Genomic DNA, 22,437 nt, shown 5'->3' on the forward strand with positions numbered 1-22,437 from the left:
CTTTATGAATAAAATAGGTTTGGACATTAGGAAGTCTGAGCATTTAAGAACAAGCTGGGCAGTCCTCAGAAGCCATACCCCATTTACAGTGGGGGACTCTGAAAGAAGTATAGTGCTTTGTCTTTCTGGTGTGCCAAGATACCCTCATGAGACTCTTCCCTTTTTTTCTCCTGCATCACAGGCTGACTGAGACCACTCACCTCTTCTAATGGCTATGTGAACATCTCTGAGTTCCAGACCTCCTTCCCAGTGGGCACTGTGACCTCCCATCAAGGCTTCCCTGGATTCAAACTTGAAGGGTCTGAGGATCTCAAGTGCTTATACAGCCTTATCTGGTCATCCAGCCTACCCTGGTGCCTTGCTCTGGAAGCTAACACATCTCATTCTTTTGGAAACTGAATTGTGGCTTATTAAATTGGATGTGTTGCTAGGAGATAAAGAGTTGAGAATTATGGTCAGCAATGACTTTCATTCCCTGAGTACACATTGCTTGCCTCTGTCTTGAGCAGAGGCAGCAAGCCTGGCCATCTGCTGTGAAGCAGTACTTACAACCAGACATAAAACTGTCCTTCCTTGGTTCTTAGGCTTACAGTGAATGAAAGAGAAGTGTTTCAAGCATCAAAGGTTGAACTGAAAAATCTTGCCAAGTTAAATGAAATGTCTTCAAAAATTAATTGTCTCTGCACCAAATGAAAACAGATTGTATCATGGCATCATTAATCTCACCCCTTGTTTTATTGTTGTGTCAATGCTTCTTCCTATTTCCATGCATTTTATGGCTTAGCTGTAAAAGTTTGCTATAAGCACACACTTGGAAGCCTGAAACAACTAGATCATTCTTTCCTGTTTTTGTTAAATGTATGTGATTCTTTTTGAGTATGGTACCCTGAGGAGCACTAATCAACAGTTTAAAGTCTCGTGGGGGTCAGAGTGTCCACTGCAGAATCAGGCCAGTGTCTGTGTGTAGAGTCTATAGAAAGTTCTCCTAGGCAAGTTGGGTATGCTGGAGTGGCCCTCGCTTCAGTTCAGGTCTTGAAGTTATGATCAAATGAAACAAACCCTGATTTTCTTCTTGGCATCTGAATACAGCAGACAGGAGGAACTGTATATGAGAGAAACAATGAAAGGAACCTTCAACCATAGCCCATTTGCAGATTTTCTTGGGAAACAGAACAAGACCCACTAGAATGTAGAAACCACCAAATTCCTACAAGCCCTGTCTGCATGCATGCATCTCAGTGAGGGGTGGGGTCAGAGTAGCAGGTGTGTTGTCAGGGGTGACAGCGAGAGGATCATGGAAGGGGTCTCCTAAGGGAGACCATGGATTGGAGTGGGTTGGCTGGAGCCATGGAGCCCCCTTTGAGAGAAGGAGGGGAAGGAGGGGAAGAGAACGGAGCTTGGTGCCCGAAGAAGTGAGAATGGCAGCAGGGGCATGAGTGGCACTTGCTCTTCACCTGGGCTGGAGGGTGGAGCCCACCCATCCAGAAACCCCTAGAGAACCAGAGCCTACAGTCGAGATGTCACATAAAATACAGATCACCCAGTTAAATCTGAATTTCAGAAAAACCAACAAATATTTTTTTTCTTCTTTTTAGGGCTGCACCCAGAGCATATGGAAGTTCCCAGGCTTGGGGTTGAATCAGAGTTGCAGCCATCAGCCTATGCCACAGCTGGCATAGTGCCAGCTCCAAGCCATATCTGCAACCTAGACCACAGCTCACAGCAGCACCAGATCCTTAACCCACTGAGGGAGGTCAAGGATTGAACCTTCATCCTCATGGATACTAGTCAGATTCATAACACACTGAACCATAATGGGAACTCTATAAACAAGTAACTTTTTATTATGAACATGTCTTAACTATTGGATGGGACTTAATGGTCAAAAATTATTCTTTGTTTCTCTGAACTTTGGCCATATGTGAGTGTCCTGTGTTTTCTTTTCTTTTTGTTGGTCTTTTTTTGTCTTTTGGGGGCCACACTTGTGGCATATGGAGGTTCCCAGGTGAGGGGTCTAATCGGAGCTACAGCTGCTGGCCTATGCCAGAGTGAGAGCAATGCCAGATCCTAGCCATGTCTGAAACCTACACTACAGCTCACCACAATGCTGGATTGTTAATCTACTGAGCGAGGCCAGGGATCAAACCCACAACCTCATGGTTCCTAGTCGGATTCATTTCCACTGCACCATGATGGGAACTTCCATGGCCTGTATTTTCATTTACCAAATCTAGCAACCCTTGTCTGGAGGGCCCAGGGCACCCCACACCCTGCCCCATCTCCCCTAGGAACAGCTTTTCTGCTGTCCCGATGCCACTGGCAGGTGAGATGAGTGTAGCTGCTGATGAATGGGGGCTTTTCTGGTTCCTTGAGGTTTCTCCCTACTTAGACAACCAGAAATAGAGGATCAGTTAAAGGTCCTATCAATTTGAAAGGCCTACTTTAAAATCTTTTGGAATTGGTTTAAATGCCTTTTGTGGACTTATATTCTGATGAGCTTCATTTTGGGACTTCATAAGTTGTTTTCTTGGAGCTAAGGGGATATGATGGGAAGAGGGGTAAAACAAAACCTCACTTCAAGGAGAAACAAGCTAAGATTCTGGACAAGAGGCTGCAGCTGCTTCTAATTGGAAATGGGTCTCAAGCTTTGACATGAGTCCCTTTTGCTCTGCCAGCCTGGGCTGGGCCCCAGAGAGATGGTGAAACTCAGGCGATGGCTGCCTGTACTTAGACGGCCACCTGATACCTTCTTTCTTCGGTTTTTAAAAAATAATTTTTATGTCTTTACCTTCAAAATACATGTTCCTTGCAATTATCTGTTGCAATTAGTTTGTGAGAGCTTTAAATGCTACCAAAGGCATGATTCCAAACTGAGAGGCACAGAGAAGTCTGAAGGGGATTTTGTCTCAAAACTTGAGAGAAACTGGGGGTTCCCATTATGGCACAGCGGAAACCAATGGGACTTGTATCCATGAGGATGCAGGTTCGCTCCCTGGCCTCACTCAGTGGGTCAGGGATCAATCTGGCATTGCTATGTGCTATGGTGTGGGTCACAGATGCCACTTGGATCCCACATTGCTGTGGCTGCAGTGTAGGCTGGCAGCAGGAGCTCAGATTTGACCCCTAGCCTGGGAATCTCCATATGGCATGAGTATGGCCCTAAAAAGAAAAAAAAATCTTGATAGAAACTGGGTTCAACTAAGCAGTGAGTTAAAAGAAGACATAAGGATTCTCAACAATGTATCCAGATGTGCTTGGGTGTTTGTATTTCTTTAACTCTTGAATTGTGTCTTTTTCAAAGGTGGTGCCTTACTTATGCAAGTAGACCATGAGTAGACCACACAGATACGCTGTCCACAAGGAAAGTACCTGCCCCTTTCCTGTGTCACCCACACTTCCCCTCCCCTCAATTTCCTGTCTTCCTGAGCATACAGTTTGACTTTTCTTGTTGGCAGGGTGACAGTTAGTGTGCTGTAATTTGGATCATGCTGCTATTCAGGGCTTTGAAATATATGAGGGTGTTCTGACCCCAGCAGTCAGATGGCTGGTGAATGGCCAGATGGTTGAGCTGTGGGAACCTTTCTCTCTCTCTCATGGCTACACCTGCTGCATTTGGAAGTTCCAGGGCTAGAGGTCCAATTGGAGCTTCAGCTGCTGGCCTATGCCACAAGCCACAGCAGCATGGGATCCTTAACCCACTGGGCAAGGCCAGGGATCAAATTCACATCCTCATGGATACACGTTGTGTTCTTAACCTGCTGAGCCACAGCAGGAAAGCTCTGGAAGCCTGTCTCTGTGAGCTTCCTATCCATCAGTCCATCAGCTGTCAGTATACCTGTCACTGCAGATTGTACCATGCCCCAATGCTTTTTCTCACCTGCTATGAGCCCCAGGTGATGGTTGGGGTGCTGCAGTGTACTGATTCAAGTGTGGGTTTACATCCGCACTTTCCTAATGTATCCTTTCAACCTGGGGCAAGTCACTTAACTTCTCTTGGCCTCCACATCCTCGTCTGTAAAATGGGAAGATGAGGATACTTACCTCATGGGGCTGTGAGTATCCAGTGTGGCAATGCATGTAATGCATTCAGTGATGTGCCCAGCACATAGTAGGTGGTCAATCAAGCATCTACCATTTTTACTGCTCTGAGAATTGTGAACAGAGGCATAATAAATGAGAATCTGGAGGTGACTGTATGAGTAAAGTGCTGGGCTTTTTGTTTTTTCGGTCTTTTTTTGTATTTGAGGGCTGCACCCATGGCAAATGGAGGTTCTCAGGCTAGGGGTCTAATCAGAGCTATAGCTGCCAGCCTACACCACAGCCACAGCAACACGGGATGTGAGCTGTGTCTGTGACCTATACCACAGTTCAGGGCAAGGCCAGATCCTCAACCCACTGAGAGGGGCCAGGGATCAAACCCGCATCCTCATGGATTCTAGTCAGGTTCAATAACCACTGAGCCACACTGGGAACTCGTGTCAGGCTTTTATGCATTACATCATGACATTATTTTGCCAGCTGCAGTTTTGGTTATTCACATACTTTTAAGTGTGTTTGTATAAGACAAATCCCCAAACATGGGAGGAAATACTGAACAATAGGAATAATTGCCATTAATCTTGAGAGCTTCCTGTGTGTCAGAATGTTTGACACAATATTTCATTTAGTCCCCTTGCTGCCTTTGTGAACTGGAGACTAATTTTAACTGCATGTTACTGATGAGCAAACCCAAGTTTCTAAAGGGTCAGTAACTCACCCAGAGTCACAAGATAGTACATGGGGGAGTGGGGACTCAAACAGGTCTTTGCCATTTCAAAGCCCATTCTCTTCATCACCCAGATGCATTAGCTAGGGATGGATTATCTAATTTGCTTGGCTTTCTTCACCATTTGATACCTTTATGGCCATTTTTCAAAAAATGTAAAAGAGTTATTTCATAGGAAAGGATGTGTTCTTTGGGTCCAGTTTTCCTCCCAGTGGAAATCCCAGCTTCAGGGGGCCAGAGTCCAGAGGAGGCCCTGCTGCCCACTGGGTGGCAGAGAGCCCTGACCACTGTCCCCAAGGGCTCATTACTGCCCCCATCACAGTGGAGCCTCACCTCAGCCAGCTGGGCTGCTTGGGTATTGCATCTCCTTTCACAAGCCTGGAGACTGACACTTCGCAGGGTGATTTGACTTGTCTACACCTCCAACTTTTGGCCATGGCTTTTCCCACCACATTGTGCTTCTTCTCCCTGATGTAACAGTGCCAGCCTCACTGGCTCCAGTGTCAAGAGACACCTGTCACACTCAATGTCAACAGTCCTGTGATTGGGGCCTGGCTTCACGAAGGAGATTATAATTTGGCAGGGAGAGCTCTGGCAGCTGCACCATAGGTGGCAGGATTTCCAAGGCACAGGAGTGTGGGTGATGGGTTCAGGGGCCCGTGTTATTGCACCCATCCAACCAAGTTACAGGACACCTATCTTATGTCTGTTTTCCCAATGCTGATTTGTGGGGATAAAACACATCAAATCACAGAATCTTGAACCAGAATGTCAGCTCCATCATTTTAAAATCCATGAATGTATAAATTTGAGCCTGCAAAGGGCCCAGTAGGTTTCTGTTTGGTGGGTCTGTTCTCACAGTAGGCCTGAGTGCTTTTCCTTATTTCTCTGTATCTTTTTTTTATTACTTAATGCATTTTATTACATGCATAGTTGTAAAACAATCATCACAACCAAATTTTACAGCATTTCCACCCCAAACCCTCAGTGCCTTCCCCCCCCACCCCCAAACCCATCTCATTTGGAAAACATACGTTTTTCAAAATCTGTGAGTCAGGATCCATTCTGCAAAGTAGTTCATTGTGTCCTTTTTTTAGATTCCATATGTAAGTGATAGCATTTGATGTTGGTGTCTCATTGTCTGACTGACTTCACTTAGCATGATAATCTCTAGGTCCAACTGTGTGGCTATTAATGCCGTTATTACTCTCTTTTTAATTGCTGAGTAATATTCCATTCTGTATATGTACCATATCTTCTTGATCCACTCCTCTGTCAATGGACATTTAGGTTGTTTCCATGTCTTGGCTATTGCAAGTGCTGCTGCAATGAACGTTGGAGTATGTGTGTCTTTTTGAGTCATGGTTTTCTCTGGGTAGATGCCCAGGAGTGGGATATTTCTATGTATCTTAATGTTTTTGATTCTCAGGCCATCTTCATCTCTAAGGTTCTCAGCTCTCTCTCTTTCTCACACCAATCCCCACACAATTCAAGAATTTTTTTAAAGGGCTTTGATAGTGAATGTGGGCAGTTTCTAATTTGTAAGCACTAAGAACTTGGTCTAGGTTGTCAGCTGTGGTTACAGGACCCCTTCTAGGCACAGAGCAATACAAATGTTGGGCTCTGGGACAGAAAGGAAGAAATAGACATCCTTCCCTCCTTTGAAGAGCTTACACCCTTATGGGGAGAACAAGATGACAGATCCCAGAGATGAGCATCCTCCTGCATGGTGCCTGTGTCCACCCTTACCAAGGACCACGTGCCTGCTTCTGCATCTGGATGATGTAGAGCGAAGGTTCTGGTAAATGGTATCACAATCAGGAAATGAAAAATTCTATCTAGGAATTTATGAGTTGTTGGTTTCTTTTCCCTGGAAACCAAACAGAAGCATGCTTGAGGTTTTTTTGCTTGTTTTGTTTTTGTATTTGTTTGTTTAGTTTTTGTCTCTGCTTAGGAATTTGGGGAAAGAGAGTCTAACCGTCTCACTCATTCAGGAGGACAGTGCATTTTGAGGCTCTGAAGAGCTCATTGGCCAAAGCAACAAGCCTCAGTCTGTGTGAGGCATGCCAGCCCAGTGGTGTGAAGGTGGATTATAGGAGGTTATTGAGGGGCATAAAAATAAGCATGTGAGCCAAGCCTGCAACAAATGGTTATAGGTAGGGCTGCAAATACACACATTTCAGAAGCAGTACTAAATGCTCAGAGTCCCATTGATGCTATGATGTTGGGGCTGCAGAGGATGCTGGCTAGCCGTGGCTGCAGAAAAACATGGTCTGCACGGGGAAGGACCATCCAACAGCCTTAAGTATTCAGAACATACTGTTCACATTCAGGTTTTCGAATGCCCTGGAAGTAACACAGTTGCTGGGTGCCTATTGGCAGGAATTCCTGGGGGCAGGTTAACAATGGCTGAGATCACGCCACTGCATCATTCTGAGGGCTGGGAAGACAGCTGGTTGATGCCAGAGCTTGGAATTTTTTTTTTTTTTTTTTTGCGTTTTAGGGCTGCACTTGTGGCATATGGAAGTCTAGGGGCTGAGGAATTGGCTAGTAGCTTCCACTCTACACCACATTCACACTGACGTGATATCTGAGCCACATCTGTGACCTGCACCACAGCTCATGGCAATGCCAGATCCTTAACCCACTGAGCAAGGCCAAGGATCAAACCCCAGTCCTCATGGATACCAGTTGAATTCATTTCTGCTGTGCCAAAGTGGGAACTCCTAGAGCTTGGACTTTTGAGTCCTTGCTTGGGAACTCCCCACATAAAGACCTATCTGTTTCCCAACCATTAAATTAGAGGGCTAGGTCCTTAAACCACACATCCTTCTTTCAGTATCCTCTAGGGGAAAATATGGGCTCAAATCTAGAAAAAAAGGACAAGTTAAACATTTAATGGGATCAGAGTTTGAATAGAAAGTTACCCAAATCAGTGGTATATGCTCTTTTAAATAAATGCCTCTTAGATTCACTTATGCATTCAGCAAACTCTTTTGTGTGCATGTGCTGAGCATTTTGCAAGGCATGGAGAACACAGAGGCAGATGTGACACAAGATCTCTGCCCCCAGGTTGGTTCATCCCGCCTGTGGTCAGTGGAATTTCACTCTCTGCACAGGTGGGGCTCCATTTGCAACATTCCCTTTGTAAGTTTCTCTGGGCCCCTAGTGGTAGAGAAGCTTGTCACCTACTCTGAGGCCCCATTGAAGGGGTTCTCAAAGGGTCTCTGGTTTTGAAGGAACTGGGGGCATGGGGGTGGGCATGGTGGGTCACCTTTTGCTCTGACTGGATTGGCTCTGCCACCTGATGCCTGGGCTCTGCCCCCAAGACAGCAGGGACTTGGACTTCCCAGGAAGACTGAGAGTGTGAACCCAGGGCCCCAGGAGGTTTTGCTGCACTTGTGTGTTTACTTTCCCCAATCAGAGGACTAAAACTTCCCAGGAACTGTCGGAGCCTTCAGTTTTTTTCCCCATGTTATGGGTGATGGTTCCTTCAGCACTCAGCTATCCATGGGCTTTTTAAGCCTTGTGGCAGGCATTGCTCCCAGGAACAAGCAAACCTGACCTCATTAGAAGCTGAACATCCAAAACTTTTTTTTTGTCTTTTGCTTTTTTAGGGCCGCACCTGAAGCACATGGAGGTTCCCAGGTTAGGAGGTCAAATAGGAAGCTATAGCTGCTGGCCTACACCAGAGCCACTGCAATGCCAGATCTGAGCCACATCTGTGACCTGCACCACAGCTCATGGCAACACCAGATCCTTAACCCACTGAGTGAGGCCAGGGATCAAACCAACAACCTCATGGTTCCTAGTTGGATTTGTTTCTGCTGTGCAATGATGGGAACACACAGAACTTTTTGTTTTTAAATCCAGCCAGTCCCCAAACTCAGAAAGCCCACTGTGTTCCCACCCCCTGGCCCTTCCCACTCATTCCCAGCCCACATGGACACAGATGCAAGTTGAATCAGTTTTGATTTGCTAATAGGCAATACAGCCATGTGATTGCCTAAGAACCCTCTAGCCCCCAGGGGTCCTCTTAAATCTGCATCCTTATATAAGAAAAGAAGCAAAAATAAGAAACTTTGGCCAAATGTAAAATCACTTGAAATTTTCCAATTTGGGATGAGAACTCAAAGCCAGTTTGGACAGGGAGGGATCCCAGCCACCGAGCTGCCTTTGCAGTGTGACTTATTCCCATGACAAAACTCATTCTGTTACAAGAGGAGCCCGTATCATCTCTCCATCCAGGAAGCCTGCCTTGTGCAGAAGTGACTTGTGACCTCAAAGTGAATCCTGTGTAGGAACAGAAAAGACAGTGGAGAAATCCAGGCTTCCTCTGCTAAGAGCTGCCCTGCATTTTACCCTTGGTGAATAACAACCTGCAGTATCATCAAAGTCCACCCTGTGGCAAGGAGGTTCCCATTTTACAAAAGGAAAGTTCAAAGCACAGAAAGGAGGCCAGGCCTTGTCTGAAAAAGACTGCTGTAAATTATCGTTCATGGTGAGGACACGTGTCACTGTGCCATCCCTAAACTAGAGTCCGACACCTTCCCATGGAGCTGTGTGCCTCCTGCTGCCTTGCCAGCCTGACAAACAAGGGAGAGTTGGGTCTCTTGCACCTTCCTGCCCACCCATCCTCAGTCAGAAAGTGGCAAGTGGGATCCCTTAACTAGCTGGAAACTTCTGTGTTGAATGTTAAGTCGATCAAGGGAAATGACAGAACTGAGTCACAGCAGGATTTGTTGGTGTTGGTTTGGGATCACTTATCATGGAATTCAGAGCTTGGAGAGCCTTAGAGGGATTTCCCACTGTGGCACAGCAGAAACAAACTCTAGTATCCATGAGGATGCAGGTTCCATCCCTGGCCTCGCTCAGCAGGTTAAGGATGTATTGTGGTGAGCTATGTTTTAGGTCGCAGACACGGCTCAGATCTGGTGTCACAGTGGCTGTGGTGTAGGAAGGCAGCTGCAGCTCTGATTTGACCCCTCGCCTGTGGGAACTTCCAAATGCCACAGGTGTTGCTCTAAGAAGCAAAACAAGACATAACAAAACAAAACAAAAAACAAAAAGAAAAAAGAACAAAAAAAAAGAAAGAAAGAAATCCTTAGGCATCACTGGTTTGCCTTTCCCCTGGAAAAGGCACCTTCTGCACCCTGGAACCCCCTTTTCAGAAATGAATTGGTAGCATGGTTATGCAAGGCCTCGGGGCTGGAAGTACCAGCAATCTTCCCACCCTGGTACCCCAGCTCTGGCACCACCTTGCTGCCTCTACATGGGGGACCCAGGCCACTCACCTCCTCCTCTTCCCTCTGCATCTACATTCTTGAATTGAGAGGAGAACAATCAGAAGTTCAAATTCCTAGGAGCAACTTCAAGCAGAGCCTTGTTCCTTCCTTCCCTGGCATGTGATATATGAGCTCATCAACCTGTAGCTATCATTGGAGTTCTTGCTGTGGTGCAACAGGATCATCAGCATTTTGGGAGACCTGGGAGGCAGGTTCAATCCCCAGCTTGGATCTGATCCCTGGCCCAGGAACTCCATATGCCTTGGGCCAGCCAAAAAAACAAAAAAACCTGTAGCCATCATAACTAAAATGTCCTCTGGTCCCTTCAAAAGTTTGAGATGCCCGCTTCATGCCAGACATTGCTCAGGAACATTTATTACATGACCTCTTGTCCTAACAAGCATCATGAGAAGTAAGTGTGGTGCTAACAGCAGAGGAAGAAGCTCAGAGAGCCTCCTGGCTCTTCCAAGGTCACCCTGCTCACCAGCAGCCTAGGCATGGGGCACTTGAGCCCACACCATCTACCTACACTGCTCATCTAGGTACTTCTAGGACCCAGACTACCTGTTGAAGATTAGGGCCTGGGCTCAAATCCTCACTGTGTTACTTGCTGGGTGGGCTGGGGGGTTCACTTCATCAGGATGGGAAGTGAGGGAACAGGAAGAGCTGCTTTCTGAGGGTCTTTCCTAGCTGACTCATTGCTTGACTTCTCTGAATCAGAACCCATGGTTCCAGAGAGGCCATCCCATCCTCCGATGGCTCTGGGAGCAAACAAAGGGCTGGGTGATAAAGAGTTCCTCCCCTGGATGACTGCTCACATTTTTCCTGAGACTCGTATTCACACCATCAACTCATCACCAATAGACTGGCCAGAGAGGAAATTGAGGCTGGCGGGTGGTCCTCTTGGCACTGAGTACTTCTCTTGTCTTTATGTAGCCTCAGAACAACTCTGGGTATTATTATGCCCTCTTCCCTGACAGACCTCAGCAGGTAAGTTGGGAATGTGGCCTCAGGGAGTAAGTTGCAGAGCCAGAAATCAAAAGGTTCTAGAGATCCAACCCTGACCTGACTCCTGGGCTATGCTCCTTCTCCTTCCCTACTGGATCCTGTGAGAGAGGCCAGATCCATGCATTCTGCCTCTACTCAGCTGCCCATGAGCCACTTCTTTCTCTGCTAATGTTCCTTGTAACCTGGACTTTTATCATGTGAGAAGTTTGGGAAGGAAGAAGAAGATATGCTATACAATTTGGCCCAAGCCATGCTGCCTATAATGATGGATAATGTGGGAATTTTGCTCCTCCCTCCTTCTGTCCCTCCCCTCCTTCCTCCCTGACTCTCTCTCTCTCTCTCTCTTCCTTCCTTCCTCCCTCCTTCCCTCTCTTCTTTCCTTCCTCCTTTCCTCCCTTCCCCTCCCTCTCATACCAAGTGTACTCTGTGTCATGGGGTCATTGCTATCAGGAATTCACATGCTGCTCACCCCAACTGGAATGATAATAGCACTGACCATCTGTTCACCCATGGCCACCCAGGCCTCACACGGTTCAGAGGAGACCAGCCAGCCAGGGCCAGGTCTCCACCCACCTCACCTGGGTTCTCATGCTCCCTGCACCCTTGCCCGTGATCCTTCCAGTGCTTAATCCATATGAGACAGAATCTGCAGAAAATGAAGAAAAGAGCAATGAAAGACCTTTATCTCTCTCTGTGCTTAGTGTAGCAACAGGGCCTCTATCCACAGGAAGGGAGAGAAAGGGGGTTTGCTTTATCTGCTTATCTGATCCTATACCCTCCCCTCTTCTTCCCCAATGTAAGAGGATTATACAAGGTGCAGAAACCATTGATCATGTGGTTTGGCCCTGTCCTCAAGGCCCGGAGGCCCAGGAGTTCCCTGAGAAGCCAGGGAGGGGTGGTCCAAGGTAGCTTGGTTCCAGCTACCCCTACCCCAGTGGCTCTGTTTTATGTATTCACATCTTGCATTCCCAAGATTGTGTTCCTAAGATTGATTTGGACAGTGAGCTTGCTGGTGTCAAGTACGAAACTCCTTTCTCTAGTTCTGCCTCTTTAGAAACTTGCAAAATGAAATGATTGGCCAGATCACATGGAAATTCTCCCATGTCCTCCAATGCCTGCCTTCAAGTGTGTGAGTGGATCGCCCATCAGGGACCCTGCTGCCATCTCTCAATGTCTCAGGGCATTTCCCATCTTATTCTCAAAAACAAAAGGCTCTCTGTTTCCCTGTGAAGACAGGTGTGTTCCCTGGGCCTGGGAAGGCAGAAGTCTCAGGCTCTTCCCTCTCACATCAGTGACACTAGCCAGGGAGAAGTCCTGCCTGCAACAATGCAGAGGGTGCTTTTCAAACTCAAAATGCGTGCTGCAACCTTGGCACCTCTATTACTGTATCACATCCTATAGGCAGTGATAATTCCTGTATCCGGTCCTGTTTGTCCAACAGCCACCTTGCCTGTGACACTAATGGGGCTTTTTATTATAGGGAAATGCAAGATAGCAAGCAACCTTGTTAATTTATTATTTTCAAGCAATAGTAAATTATTCTAATAGCACTTCCATGAACCGTGTGTACATTACAGCAGAGTGCTTACCAGAAAACAGCTGTTGCATGTCATGCCAGCATTTCTCGGGGATCCCCATGCTTAATTTCTCTTTTATATACAATAAATAATTGCCACTGTCTCATCTTCCTCTTCTCAGGCACATGACTCTCTTGTGTTCAAGAATGGATTGTGCATGGCATTAAGAAGCTTCATTATTCTTTTTTTTTCTCTTCTATATTGAATCCAGAGACACTGAACTTTCTGTCACAGGAAAACCAAGAGATTTTGTTCTTATTTTTCAAGTGGAACCAAGTTCCCGGGCTTCTGGACTATGACATCGTAGGCTATTTTTCTCTTGAACTCTATGACCCCTGACCTGATGGAAAGCCCTGAACTCTCCCTCCTCCTCTGTCCCCAGGCCCTCTGTTCACCTTCATCCTTTGACAGGTCCCTTGCCTTCCTTTTAGCCTTTGTGGAATCACCTGACCACCATCAACCCTCTAGCTTCTTTGGTCTCCTGTAATTCTTTTTTTTTTTTTTTCACTTCAGTCAATTACAGATATTTTTGAATTGATGTCAAAGAAGGGAAGTGATTCCTCTTTCCCACCAAAGGGGAAAAGAGGTGGCAGAACTCTGGACCAAATCCCACCAAATCAAGGAAAGAAGAGTATTTCAAAGGGGGACTTGGCTAACCCCCTCTCCCACTGCATACTCACACTTAGGTCCCACCAGATTCGGACCCAGCCTCCCCCAAGCACCCCCACCCCCAACCCATCAGCTATCAGCTAGGGAAGGCAGCCTGTTGGGAACAGTGGATCTGGAGCCAGGCACCAACCCTCGTGTCTTTATGGAAAGACCTCAGGTGCAGGCATGCAGGGCTGGGTTGAATCATAGGTCACGGAGTAGGTTGGAAGCCCTGGTGCTGTGGCTTTGTCAAAGCCCCTTTCAGATTGTGTCACTGTGGATGCTGCATGTTTTCTGCCATCAAAGCCACTCATACAAAACAGGAATCCTACACACACGCTTCTCCTGGGGAAACTGTTCTGAATTCATTTGTATTCCACAACTTTCATGGCAGAGAGATCTTTTACCCCTTTTTTCACAGGCTGAGGCGGATTCATGGTTGGGGGGCAGGGGGTGGAGCAGTCCCTTTCTGCTGCTGCACTCATGGCTCTTACAAAAATGTATTTCTGCTTTGCCTTGTAGTGTCATGTTTTTGAAAATCTCACAGGAGTGCAAGCAGAAGTCTTTATTTTTTGATGTTGGATGTTTAAATGTCAGGTCAGGGAAAGGACTGCACAGCCAAGCCACCACAGAGCTGTGGCCAGTGGTTTGAGCAACTAGCTTGTGCCAAGAGGGGGACTTCATTACACTCAGAAAATAGATGGCCAGGGCAAATAGGAAAATGAGGGTGTTTGGCCTTCAACTGTATAATATCTTCTCCATTGCAGCTCCAGGCAGGATTTATTTCCTTCTTCCCTCTCTGGAAACTCATATGACTGGTATTTTGTGGTAATAAAACTGCTTGCAAACAGGTGCAACACAGAAGGTAATAAGTCGCTCCAGTCAGTCCTGGCATTTGCAGGCCAAGAGGCCCACAGAAGTATTTGGCAGGGGCATTTGGGGCTCATTCCTTCTCTTCACAAGCAGTGACGATTCCCCTTTTTCCTCAAAGTGAGTAGACATTGGGGATGATGGGCAGGTGAAATAGTCACACCTTTCCATGTCCAGCTGTGTGCCTTGTGCCGTTCATTCGTTTTGTTCATAGGACCTGTAACATAACACCCATATTCACTGTAATTTTCTTTTTTGTACAGGAGGGTTTTTTGTGGTTTGGGGTTTCATCATTGTAAAGAGCTGGTGCCTGACTCTAAATGTGCCCAGATGTCTTTAAATTTTATGCACTTGGTGGACATGGCCCTGCATCTGATTGTTCCACCTCCTCCTCCCAGCACCAGGGACTCCTGCAGAAAAGTCTGGGACTTTGCTCACATGCTGGCCTGTTTGTTCTTCGGTGGGTGAGAACCAAATTCATTTTATAACACCATCTCTCCCACTTCTGGGAAGGGAGGTAATTGGTCCAGGCTTTAAGGAGGTGGAAACAGCTGGAATTTTAAAAAGAAGCTGGGATATCCTACTGTGGTGCAGTGGGTTAAGAATCTGACTGCAGTGGCTTGGATGCTGCAGAGGTGTGGATTCTATCCCTGGCCTTGCACAGTGGTTTAAAAGATCCAGTGTTGCCACAACTATGGCTTGGATTTGATACCTGGCCGGGGAATTTCCCTATGCCACAGGTGCAGCCATTAAAAAAAAAAAAAGAAGGAGTTCCCATCATAGCTCAGTGGAAATGAATCCAACTAGTATCCATGAGGATGTGGGATCGATCCCTGGTCTCACTCAGTGGGTGAAGGATCTGGCATTTCTGTGAACTGTGGTGTAGGTTGCAGACAAAGCTTGGATCTGACACATTGCTGTGGCTGTGGTGTAGGCCAGTAGCTGTAGCTCCAATTCAGTCCCTGGCCTGGGAATTTACATACACCACAGGGGCAGGGGTGGCCCTAAAAAGCAAAAAAAAAAAAAAAAAAAAAAAAAACTACTACTACTACTAAGATGAAGCCAATTATATTGGAATTCAGATTTTAAAACTAGTCCCTACAATGGTGCAAACATTAATCTGTATTTTCACACCATAAAAATCTTAATCCCAAAATTTTTTTTTGAATTGGGAAGAAATGTAAATATATAGGAAGCTGAGAAGACAAGACTTCTATAGACAGCCATGACTAAAATAGCATGCAAGAGGAACATCCTGCTCATAGTAGTCAAACTTTAAATATCTGGTGGCCCGTTGAGTTAACTGTGAGTGACTCTCTCCTCAGCCTTGTTCCTTCTGCTGCTTCCCAATAGGAGAGCCTCCTACCTCCCCGAGGGGTCCTTAAGGTTGAAGGCATGGGCTGCAGTCATCTCACATCACCTTTACTCTGCTCTGTCCACTAAAGCGTATCTCAGGACATAACCACTCCCTTGTACAAATCTCTCTGTGTGTTTTACATCCCTTTGAGGAAATCTCTGTGTCTAGTTACTCCAGTGAGTCCTTCTGACATGAGCCAGGAGGCCTCCTGGTTCCTAGTTGTTTCCCTGTGCACCTGTCTTAAGGGCTTGGCCATTTTTTCCCCAGCCAGGGATAGACACAGGTGGTCCTCGATTCCCAGGGCTACCATCACCAAATACCACAAGTGGGTGACTTAAAACAAGAGAAATGTCCTCTCACAGTTCTGGAGGCTAGAAGTCCATGTGTCAACAGGATCATGTTCCTGAGACCCAGGGTAGAGCCCTTCCTTTTTTTTTTTTTTTTTTTTTTTTTTGCTTTTTTTTTTTTTTTGCTTTTTGCTTTTTATGGGTTTTTAGGAAGTTCCCAGACTAGGGGTAGAATCGGAGCTGAAGCTGCAAGTCTATACCACAGCTACAGCAATGCAGGTTCCAAGCTGAGTCTGTGACCTACACCACAGCTCACAGCAGCACTGGATCCTAAACCCACTGAGTGAGGCCAGGGATCGAACCCTCATCCTCATGGATGCTAGTTGGTCTCATTCCCCCTGAGCCACAATGTTCCTTTCTTTCTGAGTGGCCTTGGCCTTCCTTGGCTTATGGCTATACCCTCCCATTCTCTGTCTCTGTTGTCTTGTGTCATTGTCCCTATGAGACCTTATCTTCATGTGGCCATCTGCTTTCCATGTGGTTCTCCTCCTAGTAGAGGAACACCTGTCATGCTCTGTAATAACCTTATGGGAAGAGGCTCTGAAAAAGGATGGGTATATGTATGGGTATAACTGGTTCACTTTTCTGTACACCTGAGACTAACACAACATTGTAAGTCACCTATATGCCAATACAATTTTTTTTTATTAAATAGCAGAGTTCCCATCATGGCTTAGTGGTAACAAACCCGACTAGTATCCATGAGGATGCAGGTTCAATCTCTGGCCTCACTCAGTAGGTTAAGGATCCAGCATTGCTGGGAGCTGTGGTGTAGATCACTGATGTGGCTCAGAAGCAAGCTGCTGTGGCTGTGGTGTAGGCTGGCAGCTGCAGCTCTGATTTGGCCCCTAGCATGGGAACTTCCATATGGTGCAGGTGCAGGTCTAAAAAGACAAAAATAAATAAATAAATACTTATGTATTAATATTATTAATAAATACTAATAAACAAATAAGTAAATAAAAATGACTACCTATGATATTGGATGGAGGGCCTGCCCCACTGTGATATGATCTCGTCTCACCTTACTGACCTCTGCAGTTGCCAAAGGGAGCCATATGCATGGATACCTGGTGTTAGGGCTTCAACACAACTTTGGGGGGACACAACCCAATGGGCACCACATGCTCTCATTGGCTTGGCATGAGAAGCAGCAGCTGCCCCTCCTGTCTTCCTTCCACCTCTTGCATCTGGTGTAATGGTCTGTCTTCAAGGCTTCCCAAACCCCAGTAGGCCAGCCTCCTTGGACTTTGCCCACAGCCCTGTCCTGAGCTGGCCTCTCCTCTGGCTTCACCCACAGCATCCTGATAATGCCTGAGGATGAACAGGAGGGAAATCTCACCTTGTTTCCCTCTAGAGGCTCCAAGGCGTTTCCAAATGCTGACCTCACTCCACAGCCCACATCCAAGAAGATCATGAAACCATTGCTTTCACATCTGGTCTTTGTGTGGCCTACTCTCCCCTGCCCCTGTGCACACTTAAAATCCCATGGCAAGACTCCATGGGAGAGCACAACCTCTGAATAAGTCTCGCTCAAGGTCAAATCCCAGCTCTTCCCTTTATTTGAACTTGGACAAGTAACATCACTTTCTTGAGCCTCGATTCCCTTACAATGAGACAATAACAACATCTGTTGTGCAAAATTGTTAGGATCAAGGAGAATAGTGCCTGCCGCTCTCACCATAAGAGCTCATTAAAAGTTGTCATTTTCATTTCTGCTTACATGTTATTTCATTGGCTCGTAATATAGCGACTATGTTTATACATAATATAGTTACTGATAAGAGTAGCTATCTATTTATTGGGCATATATTTTTGTGTCAGGCACTGTGCTTGCTGACTTACAGCTATTATTTTTAACTGTTATAAAAAGCTCTGCAGTATAGGTATTATCATTCCCATTTTATAGAAGATGGAAACTAATATTATCTCAGAAAGAGGTTAAATAACATACCTAAGGTCACAGGGCTCCTAAGTGTGTGAGCCAAGATTTGAACCCAGGGAAGTGTAAGCTCTGTACTATACAAAGCTCCTTTAGTCCATGGATGAGTTATGTCTCCCCAGTCTTTTCTCACATTCTCACTCTCACACTCTCTCCTTTTCTCTTCTGGGGGCTGATTTTCCCCTCTTATCCTATTTTCACTGGAGACAGCAGTTTTCAAAAACATTCAGATGTCAGGAAAGCATTGTACTTTTCACAGACTAGCATTTTCTCTTTTAGCAGAACACTAAGAAATATGTATGTAAACCTTAGAAGCACTTTTGTGAGCAGGAAACCTGGCTGGTTATTTTCTATGTGCAATATAGGACCATAAACATACATGTAACTTATACAACACATGTGTGTGTAGTCACAGTTAGTTAGGAACAGAGCATAACCAATTGCTTCCCATTTTGATGAACTTGCTGCTCAATTATTTATCCCATCATCTGCTAGGATTTGCTGATAGGAAGGAGAAGGCATGAGAAATTTAAGAAAAAAAATTATAAGAGGGAAAATCAAAGTTTGGAAAATCAACACATTCATGCATCAGTATGGTGCCTTGGTCCAGTTTGTGGGGAAGGAACTTAAAAATTGCCAGGATACACTGGCCACATTTTATATTCAGCATGATCTCTAATGGTGAGAAGGTTCACTGGTTGCAGGAAGAGGCAGGAGAGACTCACCCTAAGTGCTCCTTTACTGTGAACTTTCTTTTTCTCTTTTCTTTTTCCTTTTTAGGGCCACACCCACAGCATATGGAAGTTCCCTGGTGAGGGGTCGAATCAGAACTGCACATACTAATCTATGCCACAGCCACAGCAACTTGGGATCTGGCCCACACCACAGCTCAAGGCAACACCGGATCCTTAACCCACTGAGCCAGGCCAGAGATCAAAACTGTGTCCTCATGGATACTAGTTGGGTTCATTACCACTGAGCCACAATGAGAATTCCCTACCTGTGTGCTTTCTGTGTTAATTTGTGTTAACTTTAATCTTGGGCCCCTGATTTCTCTCCCTTCCAAAAAATTAAGCTGCCCAATGACCGTCAGGTGTCACAACTGTAGGAATCCTGTTTGGGAAGATGGTCGCAGACTTCCAAACATGGTAATGCTGCAGATGTCACGTGATTTCTTTTCACCATGTGGTGAGTGAGGCAGGACTGGTCTGGTGCTCTGGTCCCTACAAAGGAGGAAGCACACCTCATCAGTGCCCAGAAATACAGGTCAGCTTTAGAGTCCAGCACCAGCCAGTCTTTGCTGCTAAAAGCTGTCAGAGAAAATCAGTTTTATACCTGCTCCCTCAACTGTGAGTTCCTCTGTGGCTTCACCATGTCACCAAACCAGACACACTTTGGATTTATTACGTGAAATCCATTTTTTTTTTGGACTGAAATTTTACAGTCATTGGATGCCTCACCTATTTGGTCAGGGACACCCTAAGGTGGTGACTCTGAGCTAGAATCAGATCAGAACCCCTCCCCCAGGGCTGCTGCATGATATTGATCTTAAATTTCACCTGTCAGCACACTTCTAAGCAAGTAAACACCAGGCTCCATCCAGCCTGGAAATAAGCAAAGCCTCAGCCTTGTCATCATTTGCTTCCCTAAGTGGACACATACATTGGCCTTCCATGTTGTTAGAGGAGCCTAAAAGTGGAAAGTGTTATGTGCCATATATTCCCTGAGCCAAAAGCAAGCTTTGGACATAGCCTTGGAAATAGCTTGGGTTTCGGATTTGGAACATGCCATGCAGCTTCCTGGAACCATTAACCTAACTTAGATGACCCCAGGGCCATCTTCATGGTGCTGCGGCAGTTTTTTTTTTTTTTTTTTTTTTTTTTTTTTTTTTTGTCATTTTGCCTTTTCTAGGGCTTCTCCCACAGCATATGGAAGTTCCCAAGCTTGGGGGTCCAATCAGAGCTGTAGCCGCCAGCCTATGCCAGAGCCATAGAAATGCATGATCTGAGCCTCATCTGCAACCTATACAACAGCTCACAGCAATGCCGGATCCTTAAATCACTGAGCAAGGCCAGGGATCAGACACACAACCTCATGGTTCCTAGTTGGATTCATTAACCACTGTGCCATGATGGGAACTCCCAGGTGCCGTGGCAGTTTTGATGAAAAGAAGCCAGCAGAACTCCTGCAGGCAGAGCCTTGGTGGTTCCCCATGTGTGCAGTGCAGTGCCTGTGCTCTTGGGAGGGGTGTGGGCCTCGTGCTGCTGGTCTGAAGGTGATGCCTTTGGATTCATTGCTGGATTTCCCACCACCTCCTTGTGTGCTGCCAGGCCAGCTGAGGGCCAGATTCAAGCCTTAAGAGAGTTTTTTCTCCTCCTCATCATTGTCCTCGTGGTCTGGGTCCATGCTTCTCAGACTGTACCTTGAAGCACCTGGGGATCTTGCTAAAATGAAGTTTCTGATTCAGTAGGACTGGGCTGTGGCTTGTGATTGTGAATTTCTAACAAGCCCCCAACTGATCCCAAAGCTGATGGTTCAGGGACTGCTGTGGAAGAGCAAGTGCTGAATGGAAGGTCAAAATTCCCACTGGAAACTCTGGCAACATAATTCTCACCCTGGCTCCCCTGGATGTTGACAGACCTGCATCCCAGCAGGGGGTGCACCAAGGGAGGCCAGTCTGTCTACTTATGTGCCTAGGATCACATCTTTCACCTTCATAATGACCTTGCATTCCTCCTCCCATTCCACATCACCTGCATTGTCGTCTGTGTTGGCTGCTCCCTAGAGGATGTGTAAATGAGGTCTAGGCTCCTGTAGGGGTGGGCAGGGTCTTCCTGGCCCTCCCACTGCCCTTGGGCTGCTTTCCTTCAGCAAAGCTTCTCTAATGAGTCATTTACTGCTCCTCCCTGTGCCCCACTCCTCAGAACATGCTACCCCTTCTCCACTGGCCACTTGGGGCTCTGCTCGGATTGTGTCCTCAAGGTCACCATAACTCCCACAGGGCCAAATCCAGGTGGAACTGACAGAACTAATGGCCTGAACCCAGCCAGAACACTGACTGGGACTTGAACCCATGTGCTTGGACAAGAACCCAACCCAAAGCCAGATTGGGCCTTGAATCCATGGTTTTAAAAATTATAATCACTCATCCTGCATCTGGACTCACTGACATTCAGGTTCTTCATGCCTCTATGTGGAAGGAATTCAGCCAGAGACAAAGTGATAGGCAAGAAACAGATTTATCGAGATAGGATGCTTGAGAGAGATGCAAGCTGGCAGGCAAGGAAGTTTCTGACAAAGGATCTCCAGTGGGCTACAGTTTTATCATCCAAGGGACATGGAGGTTTGGAAAAGACAGCCTCTTCCTTTCTTAGAGTAGCAGCTCCTCCTTAGTATCCCATTGGGTGTGTATTCAAATCAGCAGAAGGGTGGTCCTCAAACTCCTGCCCTGGGTCTGAATCTGAATGCAGACCTCCTCCCACCCCCAACCCAATGACCTGAGGCAGTTCTTACATCTCCACAAGTCAAGCAAGCCTGCCTTGTGCTGATGGCTTTCATGAACTTACAGTGGTCCCTCAACCTCTCCCAGGTTTCCTGCCTTATCTGTGATCCCCCACTGGGGCTTCTACAACCACCTCTGCTACTCTATCCCTATCACAGGCTCCCTCTCCTGTCCCCATCTTTCTCAGCTTGTTGGGAACCACTGCCTCCTCCTCCAAACAGCTCATCTATTGGCTTCTGTGACACATCCCCTTCAGCTTGGCCACTGCCTCTTTCAATCCATCCAATTTCTCAGCCTTTGGGTGGGGACCACTCCTCTTTTCTCTCTACCCTCTCCCCTTCTGTGAGTTTGCCCAGTGGTCCTAAGTCTTATCTTGAGGCTCATGACTCCTGAGTTCTTTATGGCACTTTCTGCAGGTGGTTGACACTTGGATGATGGTCTCACTGGAAGCTTGGACATGAGCAATGTAAAGCCAGATGCTCGGCACCCCTCTCTTCCCACAAAACAAACCAACAAAAACCTGATACGGTGAATGGCACCCCTATTTGCCCAGATACTAATGTCAGAAATCTTGGGGTCATCCTTGATTCTTTCCTTGTCCCCCTAATTCTGTCTCTTGGCAAGGCCTGTTGTAGAATCAGGGGGTTCTGAAAGAGGTCCCATCATGCTCCTCACTTGTCACTCACTGCCACTATCCTGCCAAGCCACCCCATGCCAACCTCATCACCTCTGCTCCCTGTTCTCGCAGCTGCTTATGAAAGTAGGTCTAGGCCACTATAAGTACTTGTCACTTAGGACAGAATCTCAGCTCCCTGCATGGGGCTCATGGAGCGGCATGTTCACCTCCCTGGCAGCCCCTCCTCCTCTGTGGGCAGCTGCTCCTCCCTCCTGACACAAGTCCCCTCCTGTCTTCATGCCCACAGCTTGCCCTCTTGTGTGTCATCCCCTCTGCCCAGGATGTACCCCCCAGCACACCCTGGCCTCCCTTTCTAGCCTGGGGCCCTTGCTCTGGTATCTGGGGCTCATCAGTGTCTCCCTCATGGGGTGGACACATCAGCTGTCCCCAGCCCATCTCCATTGCAGGGGAAGCCAGGTAGCCTTGCCTTTTAGAAGCTTTTGCAGCCCTGGTTCTCTTG

At 46.7% G+C, this 22,437-nt stretch overlaps 1 pseudogene; it reads left to right on the forward strand.

Moving 5' to 3' along the window:
- Positions 1-22,437, forward strand: part of LOC146398900 (sushi domain-containing protein 4-like) — a 60,189-nt pseudogene that overhangs the window by 30,105 nt on the left and 7,647 nt on the right.

Source organism: Sus scrofa, chromosome 10, assembly GCF_054392235.1.
Source record: "Sus scrofa isolate SSC_HxYL_T2T_F1_AM1 chromosome 10, Sscrofa_HxYL_maternal_Yorkshire_Landrace_v2.0, whole genome shotgun sequence".
Lineage (NCBI taxonomy): Eukaryota > Metazoa > Chordata > Mammalia > Artiodactyla > Suidae > Sus > Sus scrofa.